General features: G+C 40.2%; 1 protein-coding gene and 1 long non-coding RNA gene across 11 annotated transcripts in view; one reads left to right on the forward strand and one right to left on the reverse strand.

Annotated features, from left to right (window-relative positions):
• MEF2C (myocyte enhancer factor 2C) overlaps positions 1-11921 on the reverse strand; it is a 256797-nt gene extending 244876 nt beyond the window's left edge. For 2 of the 10 annotated variants that reach the window (XM_053293571.1, XM_053293568.1), the window contains exon 1: positions 11739-11920. The gene's annotated coding sequence lies outside the window, so the exon portion shown is untranslated. Of the gene's footprint in view, positions 1-11738 lie in introns of all 10 variants that reach the window. The other 8 variants (XM_053293555.1, XM_053293548.1, XM_053293567.1 and 5 more) reach the window with 6 other exon arrangements.
• On the forward strand, positions 100-17923 carry LOC128344088 (uncharacterized). The gene is made up of 3 exons (XR_008315666.1): positions 100-220; positions 13045-13106; positions 16937-17923. It is a non-coding gene; the product is annotated as an uncharacterized LOC128344088 (long non-coding RNA).
• Positions 17924-18286: the final 363 nt, after the last annotated feature.

Here is an 18286-nt window from a genome sequence, read left to right on the forward strand (position 1 = left end):
TGTCTGTGCACTTTAACTGTGCAGATATTTCACAGATGCTGTGTTGCCATGATTTTTTTTTTTTTAAAGGTACCCAGCAGCTGCCCTGCTTCAAAGAAATCTTAAAGCAACTTCTGCACTTCGGTCACCCTTCCATTCCAGACTGCACCCTCGGCCCGCCTACAAGAAAACCGCAAAGCCAGACAATAGAAGCAGGGCGAAGCTGAGATCCACACATCGGGTACGCTGAAGCCCTTCCTTTTAAGCCGATGCCCTCTCTCTTGAGGGCAACAAATACCACCGGCTTATCTGCTCTGATGTAAATCAGAAAAAAGAGCCGAAGGAGGTGGCTACTACTTGCATGCTGCAAAGCTCCCGGACGCCTTAACCTCATCCGGCATTGTGTGTCGGTCCATCAGCCAGACCTCAGCTCCGCCTCCACCCCCCTCTTTCATCCTAATTTGGTGTGGCCCAAGCCACGCGGCTGGCAAGGAGCACAGGAAACTAGGTCTAGTGGGGGCGGTTATATTAGTTTTCTTGCGGAGCTCTTCTCCGTTCCCGTGGTTAGCGCTTGGGTTGGGCCAAGGGTGTGTGTTCTTCCTCCCCCCTTCCCCCCCCCCCCTTCCGATCGTCCTTTAATGGAGTCACACAGAAAAATGGAAAAGACCTCCGAAAGAAGATGCACGTTTGGAAAACACGTGTCTAGGAAGGACCGGTATTGATCTCGCCAGCCCCCATCGCCCCTTTACATTTCACCCTGAGAAGCAATTTGGCTCTACTGCCTGTTATTCCTTGTACTTCACGGCATAGCTCAGAGATCTCTCCTCTTTTCAGCTCCCAGACCAGCTGCTGCTCTTAAGGCCGACGAAATGAGCAGGATTTGGGGATATAAAAGCACACACGCACGCTGGAGAAACAGATTGTCTGGCTGCTGTGAGTGGATTCAGCCGGATACTGGTTCTAGCAGCTCCTCTGACTAGGTTACGTTACGTGATGTGCCCCCTTGCGAAGGGGATTAAAAAACCTTCAAAAGTCTTCTGACAAATTCTCATCTCAGTGTTTCAGGAGTATCGCGATTTCAGAGCTATTTTATAGCCCAGTAAGTTGGGAAGTATCGTTCCCAAGGTTTAGGTTAGTAGTGAAACGATGCCGGGTCTCAAGCTTCTCCTTTAGCAAGCACCGGAGTGTTGAAAAGCTTATTTTTTCGGAGGGGGGGGGTACAATTTCACTGACCGCCACCCCCGCCCCGAATCAATCTTCTCCTTGAAAAACTCTCTCATCTCATTTGCTTAGGAACATGGGAAGCTGACTTACAGCTCCATTCACACCATTACTTTGTTTCAATGGAACTTAACCGTGTAAATAAAAGTGTGTCACCTTAACTGAGTTGTGGAGCACAGCAAGAGACCAAGCCAGACCATTACTCCGTATTACTGTCCACCCTGACTAACAGAAGGCTAGTCATTCTGTTTCCAGGATTGCAGACAGAGTTCTTCTACCACGGAGATGCCAGGGATTGAATCTGGATTCTGCATGCTGAAGAGATGCTCTACCAATGAACTGCAGCCTCACTCCCTTTTTTAGCAGAGCCTTTCCAGAACAGTTATGGGTTGCTTTGGCCATCAATAACTCTCCCCTGCCTTCTATTTGCAAGTGGCAGAAGCATTTCCAGACAGGACTTTTAGCTTGCTTCTCCTCCAGAATGGAGAGTGTGCATTCACATATTGGTCAGGTATATTCTGAAGTCACTGCAAGCTATTAGGGAAGCACTCCAGACAAAATCCAGATTTTTCATTGTACGATTCGGGTTTTTCATTGTGTAGCCCGAATTATGTCCGGGGTTAAAAAAAATAATCCTTTTTTTTTGGTCAGTTGCGGGGGCGGGATTTGAACGTGCAGTAAACCTGTGGTAAAGCCTGCAGTCTGGAAATGCTCCTGCTCTTTTACCAAACTCTCTTCTGTCCATCTGGATTAGGGCAGTTTCACACATGCAGGTATGTCTCCAGAGATCCGAACAGTCAAGAAGGTCTGTTACCTGACAGATGGCTATTCTCAGCTTTTATCATAACTTGGGTCTGCAGGCCACATAAGTCATTGTGAGCAACAGTGTTCAGACAAGAACTAATTCAAAAGAGAGCAAAATGAACCTTAGCTGTCACATGTCTCTTGGCAGGATGACATAACAAAGAATGCCCAATTCAAAGTGCTGGTTTGAAATGTTAAAGCCTTTGAGTCCAGGGGAAGGACCTCACCCCACCCTCCTATATGGGTCTATCAATGCCAAATAAAGACCTTCCTGTTTCAACAGGCTTTTAATCTACTGTAAATGCAGTTAGGGCTTTGCACAGCTGTTTGTGGTCTTTTCCTCTTAACTATGGGTCTGTTCATTGTATTCTATCTGCTGCATTTATGTCATAAGATATATATATATAAGATTTCTATACCACCCTTCCAAAAATAGCTCAGGGCAGTTTACACGGAGAAATAAACAAATAAGATGGATCCCTGTCCCCAAAGCAGAGGAGTAACTATAGGGGGGCAGGGGGGGCACGTGCCCCGGGCGCCATCTTTTCTGGTCATGTGGGGGGCGCTGCCATGACCAAATTTTAAAATTTTTAAAAAAATTTTTTTTTGTTAATACAAATGTTTCCTGCTCAGTGCAGCAGTGCTGCAGCAGTCAAGGGAGCGCGTCGGTGCCCCCTTCCCCACGAGCGGTCCCTTCCGCGCCGCCTGCGCCCCCCCTGCATTGCTTTGCTGGCGCCCGGCGGCCAGTCAGTGGCCTGGCTTGGCAGCGGCGGCGGGCGCTTGTGAGGAAAAACCTAAGTATAATGTAGTATGGGGGGGGGGCGGGGGGGCGCCATTTCAGTGCTTGCCCCGGGTGCCGATTTCCCTAGTTACGCCTCTGCCCCAAAGGGCTCACATTCTAAAAAGAAACATCAGATAGACACCAGCAACAGTCACTGGAAGTACTGTGCTAGGGGTGGATAGGGCCAATTACTCTCCCCCTGCTAAATAAAGAGAATCACCACGGTTAAAGGAGCCTCTTTGCCCCATTAGCAGGGGTTTATATAAATTATATATCTTAATTTATTGTATATTGCTTTACTGTTTATTCCTTCACTGTAAGATGTGCACTGAGAAAGGGACAGACAGGAGAAAAATAATAATTATTAACAAATAAATGTGATCTCCAGATACAACTTGTGCCAAAAGAAGAACTATGTCTTTTGTAGCATGCTGTGCAGGATTTCCACGCATGGGCACCATTTTAGAAACAGCAGAAAGAACACGAGATTCAAAGCAAATGACAAAGACTTGATTGTCTGTGTGTGTCTGTGTATGTATGTGTATAGATATAAAAATAGAGTATCAAGTTTAAATGGCTAAAACCAGCTCATTTCAAGAAAACGTGTTGTGGTTACTTTTTATATTCCATGGTAGCCAGAAATATATATGCTGCTCACTTGTGGTCAGAAAAATGGTGGAGGGAAGGCTGCTTTCATGTTTCCAGATCAATGTATTATTTAATATGTTAATTTAAAATAATTCTACTGGGGGGGTGTCTTATGCTGAACGCACACCTCTGTGACCAATGCCACATTATTCTGTCTTTCCTCACACAAGCTTATGGATAGTAGTCATTCAGATACAAATGCACCTGATTTCTAGAAAAATAGATACCTATTTGATGATGTCTGGAAACATTACCTTTTAATCCGGAAGTGGTTCCCTCTAATCCCTGGAGTGTGAGGACTACACAGTAATAAAGGTGGTAATGGTGGGGCGGCGGGGCGGGGATGGTGGAGGGGAATGAACTGTGCCTGTTCAGGATCTCTGTAATCTATTTTTACTTGTTCCCCACAGTGGAGAGCAGAGACAGGTAATGCTGAGCCGGGGTGAAAAGAGACAGTAACTTTATTGACCTTCCAGCTTGTATTTTTGCATTAGGAGGACAGGGACCCCAACATTATAGCATTCAGCCTCAGGTCATTGAGTAACTCCTTCCCAGCTGGCTAAGCATGGGAAGACAAATGGCCAAAGAGAGAGGATTATCAGGTCACTCCTGCTGTCTCTATTCATTGTCCTGGAGATGTAGCTATTTCCAGTTGCAGCAGGGCCAGTTTGTAGACCCCAGTGCCCTTAAACCTCATGGTGACCTGATATGCCTGAACTGCTTACCTCTCCTAGGCCCAAGTCCTTTCCTGATGCCAACACACAAGCTGTGACAACATTCCCAGAGATAAAAGAGCATAAGAATTCTCATGTGGAGTGGGGGCGGGGAGATGACTGCAGATGCCAATCCGTTGATCAGACAAAAATTACTTCCTGACCCTGTCAGCTGGCAGCACACTTTGATCCACTGTAGCAAAACCCAAACTTTACAAATGAAGCATGAGTACATGGTTTGGAATATGAATAGATCCATGTTAAGGCCTTCTCCAGGAACCCCCTCTTTTTTTTTTTTAAGCCTGGGGTAGTGTGGAGAGGAGTAGAATTTCAGATCCTCAGCTGTGCCCTACCCAGTGCTGGTGTCAAGGGCCAGCCAACTGGGAAATTGAAGGGCCAGGGCCATCAAAGAGGACCTACAACCAACTTTGAGGCCCTGTTGAAAAAAGATGGTGGCTACCATTGCAGCTGTTGAGAAGTGTTTTGAGCTGCTGCTGGTGATACTACCACCAAAATGAGCCTCTGCAAAACCCTTGAAAGGCTTACTTTAGTAGTAAGCCTGAACACTTTGTGGCAGTCACCACCAACTTTGTTTACCTGTTATATAATGTGCTCATTCCCATTGCTGCATCTAACACAAAGATGGTGGGTACTGTTGATGATCTAGGCTGTTACTACCAGTGCTACCAAGCCTCTGCTACAATCAAAAAGTGGATGCAGCAGCCTGGAGAACTCTATGGCAGCTGCTGCCAGGTGCCATCTTTGTTTACAAACAATGCATTGCACTTGTTGCTGCCTTTTGTCATTAGATGCAGCAGCAAGGAGAAGCATGTTACATTCTTGGAAAATAAAGATAACAGCCACCAAAGTAGCCCCCCCCCCCGCACTGCTAAGCGGGGCCCCACAACAGCACTTGGCTGAGGACCCACATGGACTCGGTGCTGATTCTAGGCCAAGCCACACTCTGTGATGTTAGGACATTCTGCTTCTCTTGCTTGTAGCCTTTCAGTATTTAATTGAGAGTATGGGTTACTCTTCCTTTATCATGCAATTAAGTGCTCTGCTGACATGTTCAGAGAGTGGAATTTGAGAGGAGCATGGCACAGGAAAAAAGTATAGGCCTCACCCACTATACAAAATGAAGTGCCCACCCATGATACAAAGAGCATCTTCATGAACCCCGCTGCCGATTATGGTCATCGGGGAAGGTCCGGTTGGGGCTCGCTTGTTGGTGACCCCAAACCAGGGCTTCTTTAGAGTTGCCCCCAAATGAAGTTAGAATCTCCCCATCTCTGGTTATTTTTAAATGACTTTTGAAAACACACCTATTTCGTCATGCTTTTGGTTTATGATGTTTTGAAGTTTTATTTACAGTAATTTTTATCTGTTTTATATGATCTTTAGATTTTAGCTGCTGTTTGGATTGTAAACCCCACTGAGATTTTATATAGGGCGGTATATAAATGTGTTAAATAAGCAAATAAATAAATGCACTCTCAAATAATCACATTACAGCCAAACCACACTGAAGTTGTGCCCCTATTCTACAGTGTATTTATCTAAATGATTAATTTAGCCTAGAATGTAACTGCCAAAGATATAGGCAGTATAAACTGCAAAGCAAAAGGTCTCATCACTACTGTATTGCATAGCAATCTACAAGGGCTTTAAAAAGGCAAGATATATATTGTTAATAAGTAAAACTGAAGTAAGTAATACATATGAAATAACAAAACAACTAAGTTATCAACTGAGCACATGACACCATCAAGATCAGTGTACAACGCAGACCCTTAGCAATGAGAGCAAGCATTGGAAAGGGTCGCGTGTGTGAGCAATAGAAAAGCAGTCAAGCTGTATATTTTGGTGTGTTATGTAGTCTAGGATGGTAGATGTAACAATGTATGAAAAAGTGCTGTGTAGTATTCTGTGGACTGTAGAAGTTGTGAAAGGACTGAGAATGTGTGTCAATCAAATGTAAAAGCAAGGGAAGCAGAGCGGGGGAGGCTTTTCTGCCAAGCAGGATAGAGCAATCTTGCATTCTCATGGCAGCCAGGAATAGAATCATACTTCAGGAGCACAACTGGAGGCCAAATGCAAGTCCAACCTGAATTCCTGTCTTTACATTCCCCACAAAACAACAACAGTCTCACAATACATCAATGTAAGCATGATATTTCATCCTGGAAACCAGATTTTAACAAATAAATGCTTAAGATGGGAATCTTATTAATTCTTGAGATCATGAATATATTTTAAAATGTTATTTTATTTATTTGTATTTGAGCTAGTTTTGTCTATTCATATGGATTGTCAGAGCTGCTCATTTAACTTCCTCTTGGAAGTTTTATTTTTTACTATAAGCGATCTTCAATAAATCCATTATATTTTCTAATCTGTCAATCATCTTTCAGTAGTGTGGGAAGCCAGCCAAATTAGTAAATAGCAGTTATTCACAGAATAAAGTGCATATGCTATTAAATAGTTTTATTAGATAGATAGTGGGTAAAAAAAAATAGCAGTCTCAGTTGCCCAAGTAAATATTACTTTTTATAAATAGACAGAAAGCAACCACAACCCACCTATGTATGCTTTCCTTTGTAAATAATTTGTTTCATCATAAAAACGAACAAAAATCAGAAAATGCTGTGGATGTGATCCACAAAATAAATGGGAGATTTGTCATAGACTACAGTGAATGTGAGTGTCACCCCACTGCTGGTATTCTACCTTTAATTCATGCTGTTATTTGAGCAACAATAAGAGGCCGTAACACGCTACAGTATTGCAATCTCTGTTCTACATAGCCTATATTGGGGAGGGAAGATAGCGGAGCTAACTCGGGAGCAATACACTCCAAAATTACATACTGAAATGACAGTTGAATTCTAAACAGAGAATTGCCCCAGTTTGCCAAATTGCATTTGTATCCTTGGTAGTGTTTTATGTGATGTTCGGCTTTCAGTTATATGCCTAAGTTCCTAGACAACTTTCTAATGTCTTGAGAAGGCTGAATATGTAGATATTTTGTATGTACTCTCTGTGCTGCTGCATCTGGCATGGAATTGGACTCTATGGCCATGAGTGAAATACAAGATGGGAAATCTGTGGGAGCAATTTCCATATCCCAGGTAAATATTACTTTTTTATAGACAGAAATTGACCACAAGGCACCTCTATACTGGTGCCTATGTAAATAATTTGTTTAATCCTAAAACCCAACAAATCAAAACATGCTGTGGATATGATTCACAATCATCACAATCAGTGTGATATTTTCTGTTGAACTGTTCTTCTAAGCAGTTTTATAAATAATAATTTTTATTAAAATCTGCTTGGAGTAGAATCAATTTGTACTATTTTATTTTATTTTATTTTATTTTATTTTATTTTAAATAACTCCACTTTTCACCAACTCTGATATTTGATGATTACTGAAAGTGAGAAACTAACCAAAGGTGGTTGTATGAAGATATATTTAGGAGGGGGGTCAAATAGCTTGGGAACTCCCTTAATTCATTTCAAGAGATTAGTGAGGTATTGTCATTCAAACATGGCTAAGAAAGATCTATCAATTCTGGAGATGTATACAGAATCACTGGTAGTTCTATTCACATGCTCCTTTACATTATCTGATTTCCATGTGCAAAACGGTTTGCCTGAAGAAAGAGTATTGATTGGTTCATGTGATCAGTAATCTTATTTGCTAACTCAGCCTTGCGGTTATCTTATTCACCCACAGGTCCAGGTGAGTAACAGTTTCATCTGATATGGGTAGTTTGCTAGACCCTCCATTTAATGGTCTTATAATGACCAATTCTGGTAATATATCTTGTGAATAGATGAGTTTGTTGGGTCTTTTTTTTTTTTTTACTTGTTCTAAATTAAATGGGAGAAGAAGCACTGGGGCTGCAAGTTTACATGCATTTACTAAGAGGCAAACCTCAAAATAATTACACTGATTACAATTGGTCTTACTCTGAGTAAATCTATGTAAGATTTTTGTGGGTTTAAATTCCAAGTTTACTAGTTATGCACCTCTTTTTTCCACTAGAAAGAGGAAATAGTTTGCAAATTTGTCCTGCTGGTGTACCATTGATATTTTGACAAAAATATATGTAAAGAAAATAGGCAAGTGAGAGCATCTGTGCATGACTCTCAGCAGTTTTATAAATTATAATTCAGTAAAGCTATTTTATTTTTGCAGTCATGTAAAGGAAAGAATGACACAATTTACTATGAAAGTATGAGATCCTTCCCTGGCTTACATTTGGCACAACCTTTGTTGAAGAATAGCATGCATATATACACTGCATGTCTAACTTCGCCAAAGGGTTGCGGTTAGGGACCATTTTTATATTCACAAACTCTTGGATTCCTAATGCTGATACCTTCAAGTACTGTAGGAAATGATATCTTCCAGTACTGTAGGAAATGGAACTAGATTGTTGCTCCAATGTTAGAGGGGAAGGAAAGAAGGAAGGAAGGCAAGCAAGACGAAGGAAGGAAGGAAGGAAGGAAGGAGAGAGAGAGAGAAAGAAAGAAAGAAAGAAAAAGAAAGAAAGAAAGAAAGAAAGAAAGAGAAATAATTCCTTTCTTTACAAGGGAATTCAAATCAGAAAAGTCAAAAAAACAGAGTACATTTAGCTGAGATAAAAGATTGTAAAGGGGGAACATATGGACATTTCCCCCCAATATTTAAAAGGGTCAAAGTGAGGGAGAGCAACTGTTAAGTTGGTCATAGTCTGCTGGGAAATTCTCTACTGGAAATCCCAATAAAATGAAGGAACTCACATAAAGTATCTAAAAAAAGGCTTTCCCAAGAGGACTTTCCAGGGCCCTATATCCTTCAAGTATAGGATACAAAGCATCAGCCATAGGTTATAGAAATATGATTTAAGATACAGCACACATAAGAATACCATACAGCAAGGAACAAGCTGCCTGAATAAAGTGTAATATCTGCACTAGCACAGTATTTGCAGGGTGGTTTTTTTTTTTAATGGGATAACCTACCAAAGAGGGTTCTGGAAGATTCTGAAATGTCCTTCCTTGCTGGTTTTCATGAAAATGTTGGACATGTATCTGGAGAGTACTGGCCAGACAGCCTTTGGAATGGTGCTGGACTGAAAGGGCAATTTCCAAATTTTAGATTCTATGATCTCACGTAGATTGATAGATATTAATGACAATAATTTAAATCTATTTAATTTATTCCTGAGCAGGAGCTTGAGGAAGGGGCCGGAATGGACCAATATCAAATGAATATTGATATTAAAACTTTACTTATGAAGAAGGCAATGATTAATACGTGTCCTATTCACTAGAAACATTATATTTTATTTCAGTGAAGCGAGAAAGGGCCTTTTAATATTAATATGCCAATCCTTTGTTATTCAGTTACAGTTTTAGATATTTGTTTAATATGGTAGTAATGCTTAAAGCAATCTGGTGATCAATAAACATAAAGACAAATGATTGTTGTACATTTTATACCTGATTGGCAAATTTATGCCTATGTATTACTAGAAAAAGTAAAGTACTTGCTACCTCAGGTGTAACAAAGGAGGTTAATTTTTCAAATGCAGAAGGAACTCAGGTTAAACATTCTATTTACTCAGTTTTAATTAAATGTGTCATATTAACAGAGATTCCAGCGCCTGGGTTCCAGAAAAAGAAAGCAGTTTGTCTTATTGGAAAAACAGCTGTAAGGCTAATTTTTTTTTGCCACTGTACTTGCTATTGATATCTTCTATTAGTATATACATATTTTTTTTATTCTTTAAAAAAAACTTTTTTGAATTCTTTAACATTCAGAACAATGGGTATAGTGGATTTCATAGTGGAATTTTCAAGATTACAGCTTAAAAAGCAGATAAAGCGCAATATGGTATGTTACATACTTATGCTCGTCAATCTATATATTTAGAGGTATGTAGATTTAGAGTCATATTAGAAATACTCCAGGGCTTCAGTTTCTTTGAACAGCTAAGTCACTGAGTTACAGAAAACATTTTTAAAACCTTTTTTAAAGAAAAAAAAAGAAAAACCTTTCTTTTTTAAAACAGAAAACCTTTTTTATTTAACAACTATTGTATGAAATAAGTGGCCTTCAGTGACAGTGTATGAACTGAAAACTGTTCTTGCAAATGTCTGTCTGTGGCATTCTGCTTGGGCAGCTGCATGGTTTTAAGAAAGATATTAAGAGAAATCAGCTGTTCTGTGTGCTTCATGCCTTTTAAAATGAATCAGACAGACAGGACAGACAGACGAATGAAGGCTGTTATGATCTTAAGCACAAGTTTCCTGCAGAAAATAAGATCCATGGAAATCAACTGGATTTACTTCTAAGAAAATGTGTTAGGGCTGGGATGTTAAGAACCCAGTTCATTCTTCTTGAGATCAGTACCTCATGGATTTTATGTTCCATGCTACTCATAAACATTTTTTTTTAAAACCCTCTTTAAAGTCATTGAACAAAACTGACTTAAATCCTCTGCTGCATTAAAAAAAAAAACATTCTTATTTTCCATGTTTTCCAATTCTAGTGCAGAATTAATGTCATAATTTATCTATCTGTTGTTTTGTGCTTTTTAAACTTGCGTGCCAAGCAGTTTGTCAGTATGGAATCTGTTAAAAGCAGTTTCATATGTTCACTTTGTATATAGACTTTGCCTCTGGCTTTAAAAAAAAAACCCACTTGATTACTTGTTTACAGAAATGCTTTCAATTTGTTTGACAATGTGTAAGCACTGTTGTGAAGCATAGTTAAAAGCACGAACTTGTGAAGATAGAAATTCGGCATTAAAAATTCTCCTCCTCCCCAAATATGTCTTCGTATTTGATCTTTTTTCCTCCATGTCTTCACAGTAATTAAAATAAGATTGTCCTGAAAAATGTTCTTCTTTTCAGCACACAAGTTCCCACTAAAGTGAAAATATTGTGCACAAGACACAATTCCCACATAGCTTTTGTTTCACAATCCAGCTTCTTACCCTGGTGAAATCAGCAGCATTTTCCTCTGGTTGCCTTTTGATCAGTAATTGAAACATTTAAAGTTAAAAAGATTTCTGTATTCAGTCTTCCTTCATTGAAAAGTTAGCCCCAACATGGTATTGAAAAGGGACTTTCTGAAGCATTTAGAGGGCAGCCAGAAATAGCAATATAGGTAAAATGTGACAAGCAAAATGCAATCTATCTTTTTCATTTCTGACTTCAGAATAAAAAGGGAAGTTATACTGAGGGGAGGAAAAATCTGGTGGCTGTCTTTTCTGTGAAATTCTTCTGCATGTTCACCATATATGCTCTCAGTGTGTGGGACTTTTTAAAAAAGCATCACAAACATAAAACATTGAATCTCACTTAAGAAAGTTTACTTTGTCAAATAAATTATGGTACTAGAAAGAGATGTGTTCACAAACCCATCTTCTTTAAAACTTGAAGGGTTTGAAAACTTACCTGTGGTTCTTGGCCTCAGACATAGCTTTGTAATGGAATTAGCTGTTCAAATTCATATATAAAATGCACACGCACACACACACACACACATACACATACGTATTTAAACAACTATTTTATTTATTAAAACTTACCAGTGCCCTTCTTCTCCAGGAAGATGTACCCGTCAGCACCTGCTGAGGGCTTCGTTGATTACAGTGACAGGTAAAAAATTCCTGTAGAATAAAGCCAGACCAGCTGGCTTTGAAGAGAAACCCCCCAGTTTGGGTTCTGTTTGCCTCACTCACCCTCTGCTACGAAGGCAGGAGCTTTTTCCCCTTTGCTGTTGACCTGTAAGATGCGTGATTTCCATGCACAAGTGTCTGGCAGGCCTGAGCCCACCTGCTCCTGTCACTCTAGAGTAAATTTAGCTGTAAAAGGTATCACTGACAACCAGATCTTTGTCAGCTCTGGCAAAGGAACACAGAATTACTCTCTCCACAAAGCATGCTGTAAGTTCAATTGGAAAATATCAAATCAGTAGCTTTATCCAAAAATCACTCCTGTAGAGGAAACAAAATTAAATGACTTTCAGATGGCCAAAAGTGAGGGGGGCGGGGGGAGTCCTCCTTTACAGTGATGTTAAAATCATATTTCCAGAAATAATTTTAGAACAAGACAACTTTTTGTACTTTTTAATTGCGGTTGGAAGGAAACTTTTTAAAAATGGAAACGGTACACATAGTTCAGGTTATTAAACTGTGTTAAGTATTTAAAGTGGATTGCTTTCCTTTTCACTCTTACTTTTATCCAAAGAAAAATTAGAGACCTAAAACTTTTCAAAGAGGATGCAATAATCTTACTCCCCAAATTAGAAAGTATGTCATTTTGAGAGACTGCATGTCAGAATTACACATTCATGTCGCGGAGGCTCTGAAAATGTAGGAACCAGACAGATTTTGCATTCTTGCTAATGTTTAGGAAAATATGTTAAATTTCTGAAGTACTCAATTTGGAATACTTTTTCTTAATTAGTTAAGGTAAACACATTTATATTTCCTCTGCCCACTCTTTCAATTCACCCCCCTGCCTTCCTTAGGAGTAGAAGTGTACTGGAAATGGAAAAGAAAGCTGGCAGTTTTCTTTAATGCTAGTAGTTTTGATTCATGTACCTATGGCAAATCTTGTCAATATATTTGCAAGGTCATATCAGGGGTAAAGTACCTGGCAATTCAGCTTTTGTCTGAATAACCAAGTCCTGATATTCAGTGATTTGGCAGGTAATTGTAAAAACTATTTGAAGTCATGCCCTGTGTTATTGTATTAAAAGAGAGGCGGGGTGGAGAGAGAATGTGGAGTGTTGGGGGGAAGTTTGGGTCATAGACATTTTGTCCAATAAACAAGCTCCCTATTTACTTCCTGCACATAAACAGCTACTCACCAAACTCTATTTCTCTGCAGGGTACCACTTTCAGATAAAAACATGGACCTGATTGGCATCATCTGGTATCCATGGAAACATGGTAAGTACCTCTCTCAGAGTGAATGTCTCTTATTCAGGTTTTAAAGGCTGAGTACTGGGTAAGTGAGTGTTTTCATTTAATAATTATACGGAAGATACTTTTTAGAAGCTTCGCTAAGGGGAAACAGCTTCTTGGTTGTTGCGTTTGCAACAACAAAGCCCATACGTTTTCATCATATATATATATATATATTTTAAAGCATGTGTTTTTGGGTTCAAACCCTCCATCTATTCTCTTTCTGAAATACAAAACAACCTTCTCAAACTCCTAATGAACAGGAGTCCAGAACTTTTTGAACCTCCATTAGTACGGCAAAGTAGTGATCATTGTTCTTTGTTCACTTAGTGCTTAAGCAGTGCTTTCATTACAGTACATGAGATCCCTCCCCCCTGCCTGGTTTAACTAAATAAAAAGAAAGATTTTTAAAGCATGTATAACCTCTTTTTATTAAGTTGGAACATTAACTAGGTAGTATGAAGTCTTTGAATACAAGGAGCCAGAATTGTTTGCACTGTGCTGGAAATTAACAGCAGGGTTTTAAACATCAGAAGAGGGAGAGGCTTTTAATTTTTAAAAGGCTAGAATATGTGCAGTTACTCATGCAAGAGACACATTGAAGTTAATGAGAGCCATGCGTAAGTGATGGTAGGATTGTACTCTTAGGGGGTTACGTCATGGGCATAAGTTATGATCTTGCCCATAAGAACATAGGAAGAGTCCTGCTGAACCATCAAGTCAACATTCTGTAATCCGCAACATTCATCAACATTCTGTAGTCCACAATGACCAACCACGTCTTCTGGGGATCCCACAAGAATGACATGAAACAATAGTCTTTCCCTCCCTGCAACTAGTACTCAGAGATAAAGTGTCTTTGGAGATTTCACATAGCTATAATAATGATTTCTAGCCAGTGATAGACCTCTCCTCCTTTAATCTGTCTATTCCATTTTTAAAGCCATCTGTGGTAGTGACTAAGTCACTTAATGGTGCAGCGGGGAAATGACTTGATTATCAAGCCAGAGGTTGCCGGTTCGAATCCCTGTTGGTATTTACCCCAGGCTTTGGGAAACACCTATGTCAGGCAGCAGTGATATAGAAAGATGCTGAAAGGCATTATCTCATACTGTGAGGGAGGAGGCAATGGTAAATATTATGCTATTTGTAAGTGGCGGCTGGTGCAGGCGCTGCCAGGGTTGTGGTGGGAGGGACCTTTAAGTGTAGATTAGTAGATGCTTATCTCCTGAACTACCACACCTGGAAGTTCTCCCCAGCAGTGGTGTGCTGCCCAGCACTCCACTGCAGTGGAAGATTGGGTCCACCACTCACCCGGCGGAAGCCATTTGTGTGGCCAGCAAATGGCCTCCACTCGTGTGCGGAGGCCAGCTGATCCACCGCTGCAGTGGGTGCTGGGCAGTGCGCTGCTGCTGTGCAGAGCTGTCGGGTATGGTGGTTCAGGAGGTAAAGGTAAGGTAAAGTGTGTCGTCAAGTTGATTTCAACTCCTGACACCCACAGAGCCCTGTGGCTTTCTTTGGTAGACTACAGAAGGGGCTTACCATTGCCTCCTCCCGTGCAGTATGAGATGATGCCTTTCAGCATCTTCCTATATTGCAGCTGCCCGATATGGTAGCAGCGGGGATTCGAACTGGCAACCTTCTGCTTGTTAGTCAAGCATTTCCCCGCTGCGCCACTTAAGGTATGCACCTACTAATGTACACTTAAAGGTGTCTCCCATTGCCGCCCCCACTCCCGGCGGCACCTGCACCAACCACCACTGATTTGTAACCTTGTGACCACCTGTGCCTGTTAAGATCTTCAGGCAAGGCAGTCATTCACATTCCATATAGCTGGAATGAGATCTGGCCATGCAAGAACCAGGGCCTTCTTGATCATGACCTTTCCATCATGGAATAGTTGTAGCACTCCCTCCCAAGTGAGGCCTCCCTAAGTCTTGCAGACATTTAAAAATAAAGACCTACATGTTCTGGCAGACTTTTGGGGTGGAAAACTATTGGCTTTAAATCTCTGATATTTACTACTATTGACCAGATGATAGTGTTGTTTTTACATTTAAAACAGTATTTCTATAAGATTTCAGACAGCAATCAGGAAGCAAATGTTGGAGATGAACTTCCAGAGTGCATCGACCTTTTGTACCAACTGTCCTAATGACCACTAGGGGCATTGGGAGTAGAGACAGTGAGTCAGGGTCTCCCTATCTGTCCCTACTCTATGACCCCTGAACTGACTCTGCAGCACTTCCTGTGCTGCGTCACAATCCTTCCTTTCCTCCTAGAGAGCAGATGGAAACATATCTCTCTCTCTCCTTACCTATCCACTATGTAGTCCTTTAGATTAGAGATAGGTCTTTCCTATCTAAGTGTATTTAACCAATAAATATTTAGTGTTTAGTCATACAAGGATCTCCATGTGTTTTCTCTAAATAGCTGCAAGATCCGAACCATCCTCTGCTACCTACTCTGTAACTGGAGTGTGTGCTCATTCCTTAGTGCTCTGCTGTTTTATCTATTGTGGGTAAAAATCAACAACCTCTAACAGTAAAAAACAAGGCAAATTGCCTTAATGAAGAACCAAACCGCTGGTTAGTGCAGGAATTCCGAATCTTGGGTCCCCAAATGTTGTCGGACTACAACCCCCAGGCCATGGTGGCTGCGGAGTGGGAATCCTTGTTGGAACACATCCTATTATTATATAATTATATTATATAATAAAATGGATCCCTGTCTCCAAAGGGCTCACAATCTAAAAAGAAACATATGATAGACACCAGCAACAGTCACTGGAGGGATACTGTGCTGGGGGTGGATAGGACCAGTTACTCTTCCCCTGCTAAATAAAGAGAATCACCATGTTAAAAGGTGCCTCTTTGCCAAGTTAACAGGGATGAAAATCATCCCAAAACATCAGATATTATTTTAAAGTACAAAGTCTTGCTAACATTCCAGATTCAAAGAGTTCAACAGTTTCTTCCAGGGTTTCCAGTGCTCTGACAGTTCTCAATCTGTTACCTTTGAAAATCAAACATCTATTTTAAAATCCAGTTCAGTGTGCATGGGGAAATCCTACTGAAGATAATATGACTAGTCCTGATAAAGTAGTTTGTGAATTGGAGTCTTAGTCAGGTAAAGAGCATTTTCCCCACCTGGACCAGATTCTTATATTCGCATTTCATTAAATATAACCATTGTAACGAAACATTTCTCTGTAGAAAGATCCAATGGAGGTAACTAAAATCCAACTGGTTTAGAGTTCTGGCTTCCCTATTTTTACCACTCTGCATATTATTTTCATTTACTTTCTTTATTGTTTTTATTTGCTAACTTTTCTCAGCAGCCCGTCCCTGCTGAGTGCAGATGGCATGAATGATCCCACAGATTCTCTGCTCAATAAGCCAGAATGGTATTGCAGACATTCTATATTAAACTTCTCTTGCTGCAATAAAAATGTTACTTTACCACATGCCTGCTTCAGATCCCGCATCATTCTGTAGGTCTGTTATGCGTACAGATTCTTGAACAGAAGTCTCCAAAGTTCCCTTAACTAGTGTGACTGTAAGAACCTTGCTCAAAACTTACTTAATCTACAAGGCCTCCGATGGGTCTTCTCTATGAGGGTTTGCAATACAACCAGATATTGACTGGCGCAGACATTTCAGGAGAGATATACTGGGCACATTGTATTCTTGCTTAAAATGGAGAACTTAGTAAAAAGTATAATAATCATCATCAAACTTTATTTTGATCTCTGACCAGCAAAACTAGTAAAAAGTATATTTCTCTTTCTCACCCAGAAATTGCTTTTCTTTTAGTGCCCACCAAGGTGCCAGGGTCACTGAACTTAAAGGCCAGGATGCAGATCAAAGAGAGACTGAAAGCTGGAGTCCAGTTGGGTATATAAAGGCAGAAGTATAGATGCAGTTAAAATTCCAAGCAGCCTTAAGCATGGAAGAAATGAGTCAATTAATGGACGAGCTTTTAGGCAATGATATTTTGGAAGCTGTCTCTGTGTGATTTGTTTACTGGTAATGAGGTAAACTTAATTAGTTTGGGCAAATCTTGTGGTTTACAAGGTAAATTAGTGACCAGCTTATTTGCCAGCTAATTCAGTCATCGCTTTTCCAGACAGCAGGCTATACCATGGGATTAAGAGGGGTGGAATACTGTGAGTTACGGGGCATATTTCGAATGTCGGATATTTCTAATTTTCTCAAAAAACCCGACCCCCAAAGTGGATTTTTTTAACCCCAGACATAAATCGAGCTAAGCTCCAATGTGCAAAGAAAAACCCAAATTGTATATGGAGTGCTCCCCAATAACTGACAAGAACTTGACGTAAATCTTGACGATATGTGAATGCACACCTGCCCTTCCATAGTAAAAGTGCCATCTGGCAGGGCTCTGGTTGTCTCTTGCCAAGAGCCATAGAGAAACCACTTTCATTTGTTTAAGTGGGGACCTGTTACCTATTGTTACCTATTGTGCCTCCATGCTACTATCTGACTATTCTTTTCACCATTTCTACCCACTGTTATTTTAAAAACTTATTTTGAAACTTATTTAGTTTGTGTTTCTTATCTTCTGGAAGATCAATCTACATCTATTACATATAAGGTGGCGAAGTTTTGTTCTAATGCTATGTGGTTGCATCAGTTTTTTTATTTCATGCATATGTTCTTCCTGAATTTGTAGTTTATATTTATATTTTATTGTTAGCAATTGCTAGTTAAGTCTTTGATTGGTACTGTATGTGATTGATGTGATTTTCTAGCAACCGTTAACCTCTTGTAGGTTTCCTTTTATTCCACCATTTCTAGTTGATTTGTAAGCTGACCTTGGGTCATAAATAAATATATATGTACTTTTCCTCAAATATATGGTAACTTGAATGGTTTAATCTCTTACTAAAAAAGTTTCTTCAATTATAGATTGATCTGATCAATGTCTGAACATACTCCATAAAATAAACTTTCTAATTCACTGTTCCTGGGCAATGTATTCAAATGCAGGTAGTGGTGACCCAGATCTAAAAGGCTTTCCTGAATGATACTGATTTTCTAGATACTTCTCAGTCTGGGTTCCCACCCAGTTTTGGAACTGAAACTGCCTTGGTTGCTCTAGTGCTGGCCTTGACAAATTTACTTTGGATCTAGGCACCAGCC

This window comes from Hemicordylus capensis, chromosome 2, assembly GCF_027244095.1.
Source record: "Hemicordylus capensis ecotype Gifberg chromosome 2, rHemCap1.1.pri, whole genome shotgun sequence".
Taxonomy (NCBI): domain Eukaryota; kingdom Metazoa; phylum Chordata; class Lepidosauria; order Squamata; family Cordylidae; genus Hemicordylus; species Hemicordylus capensis.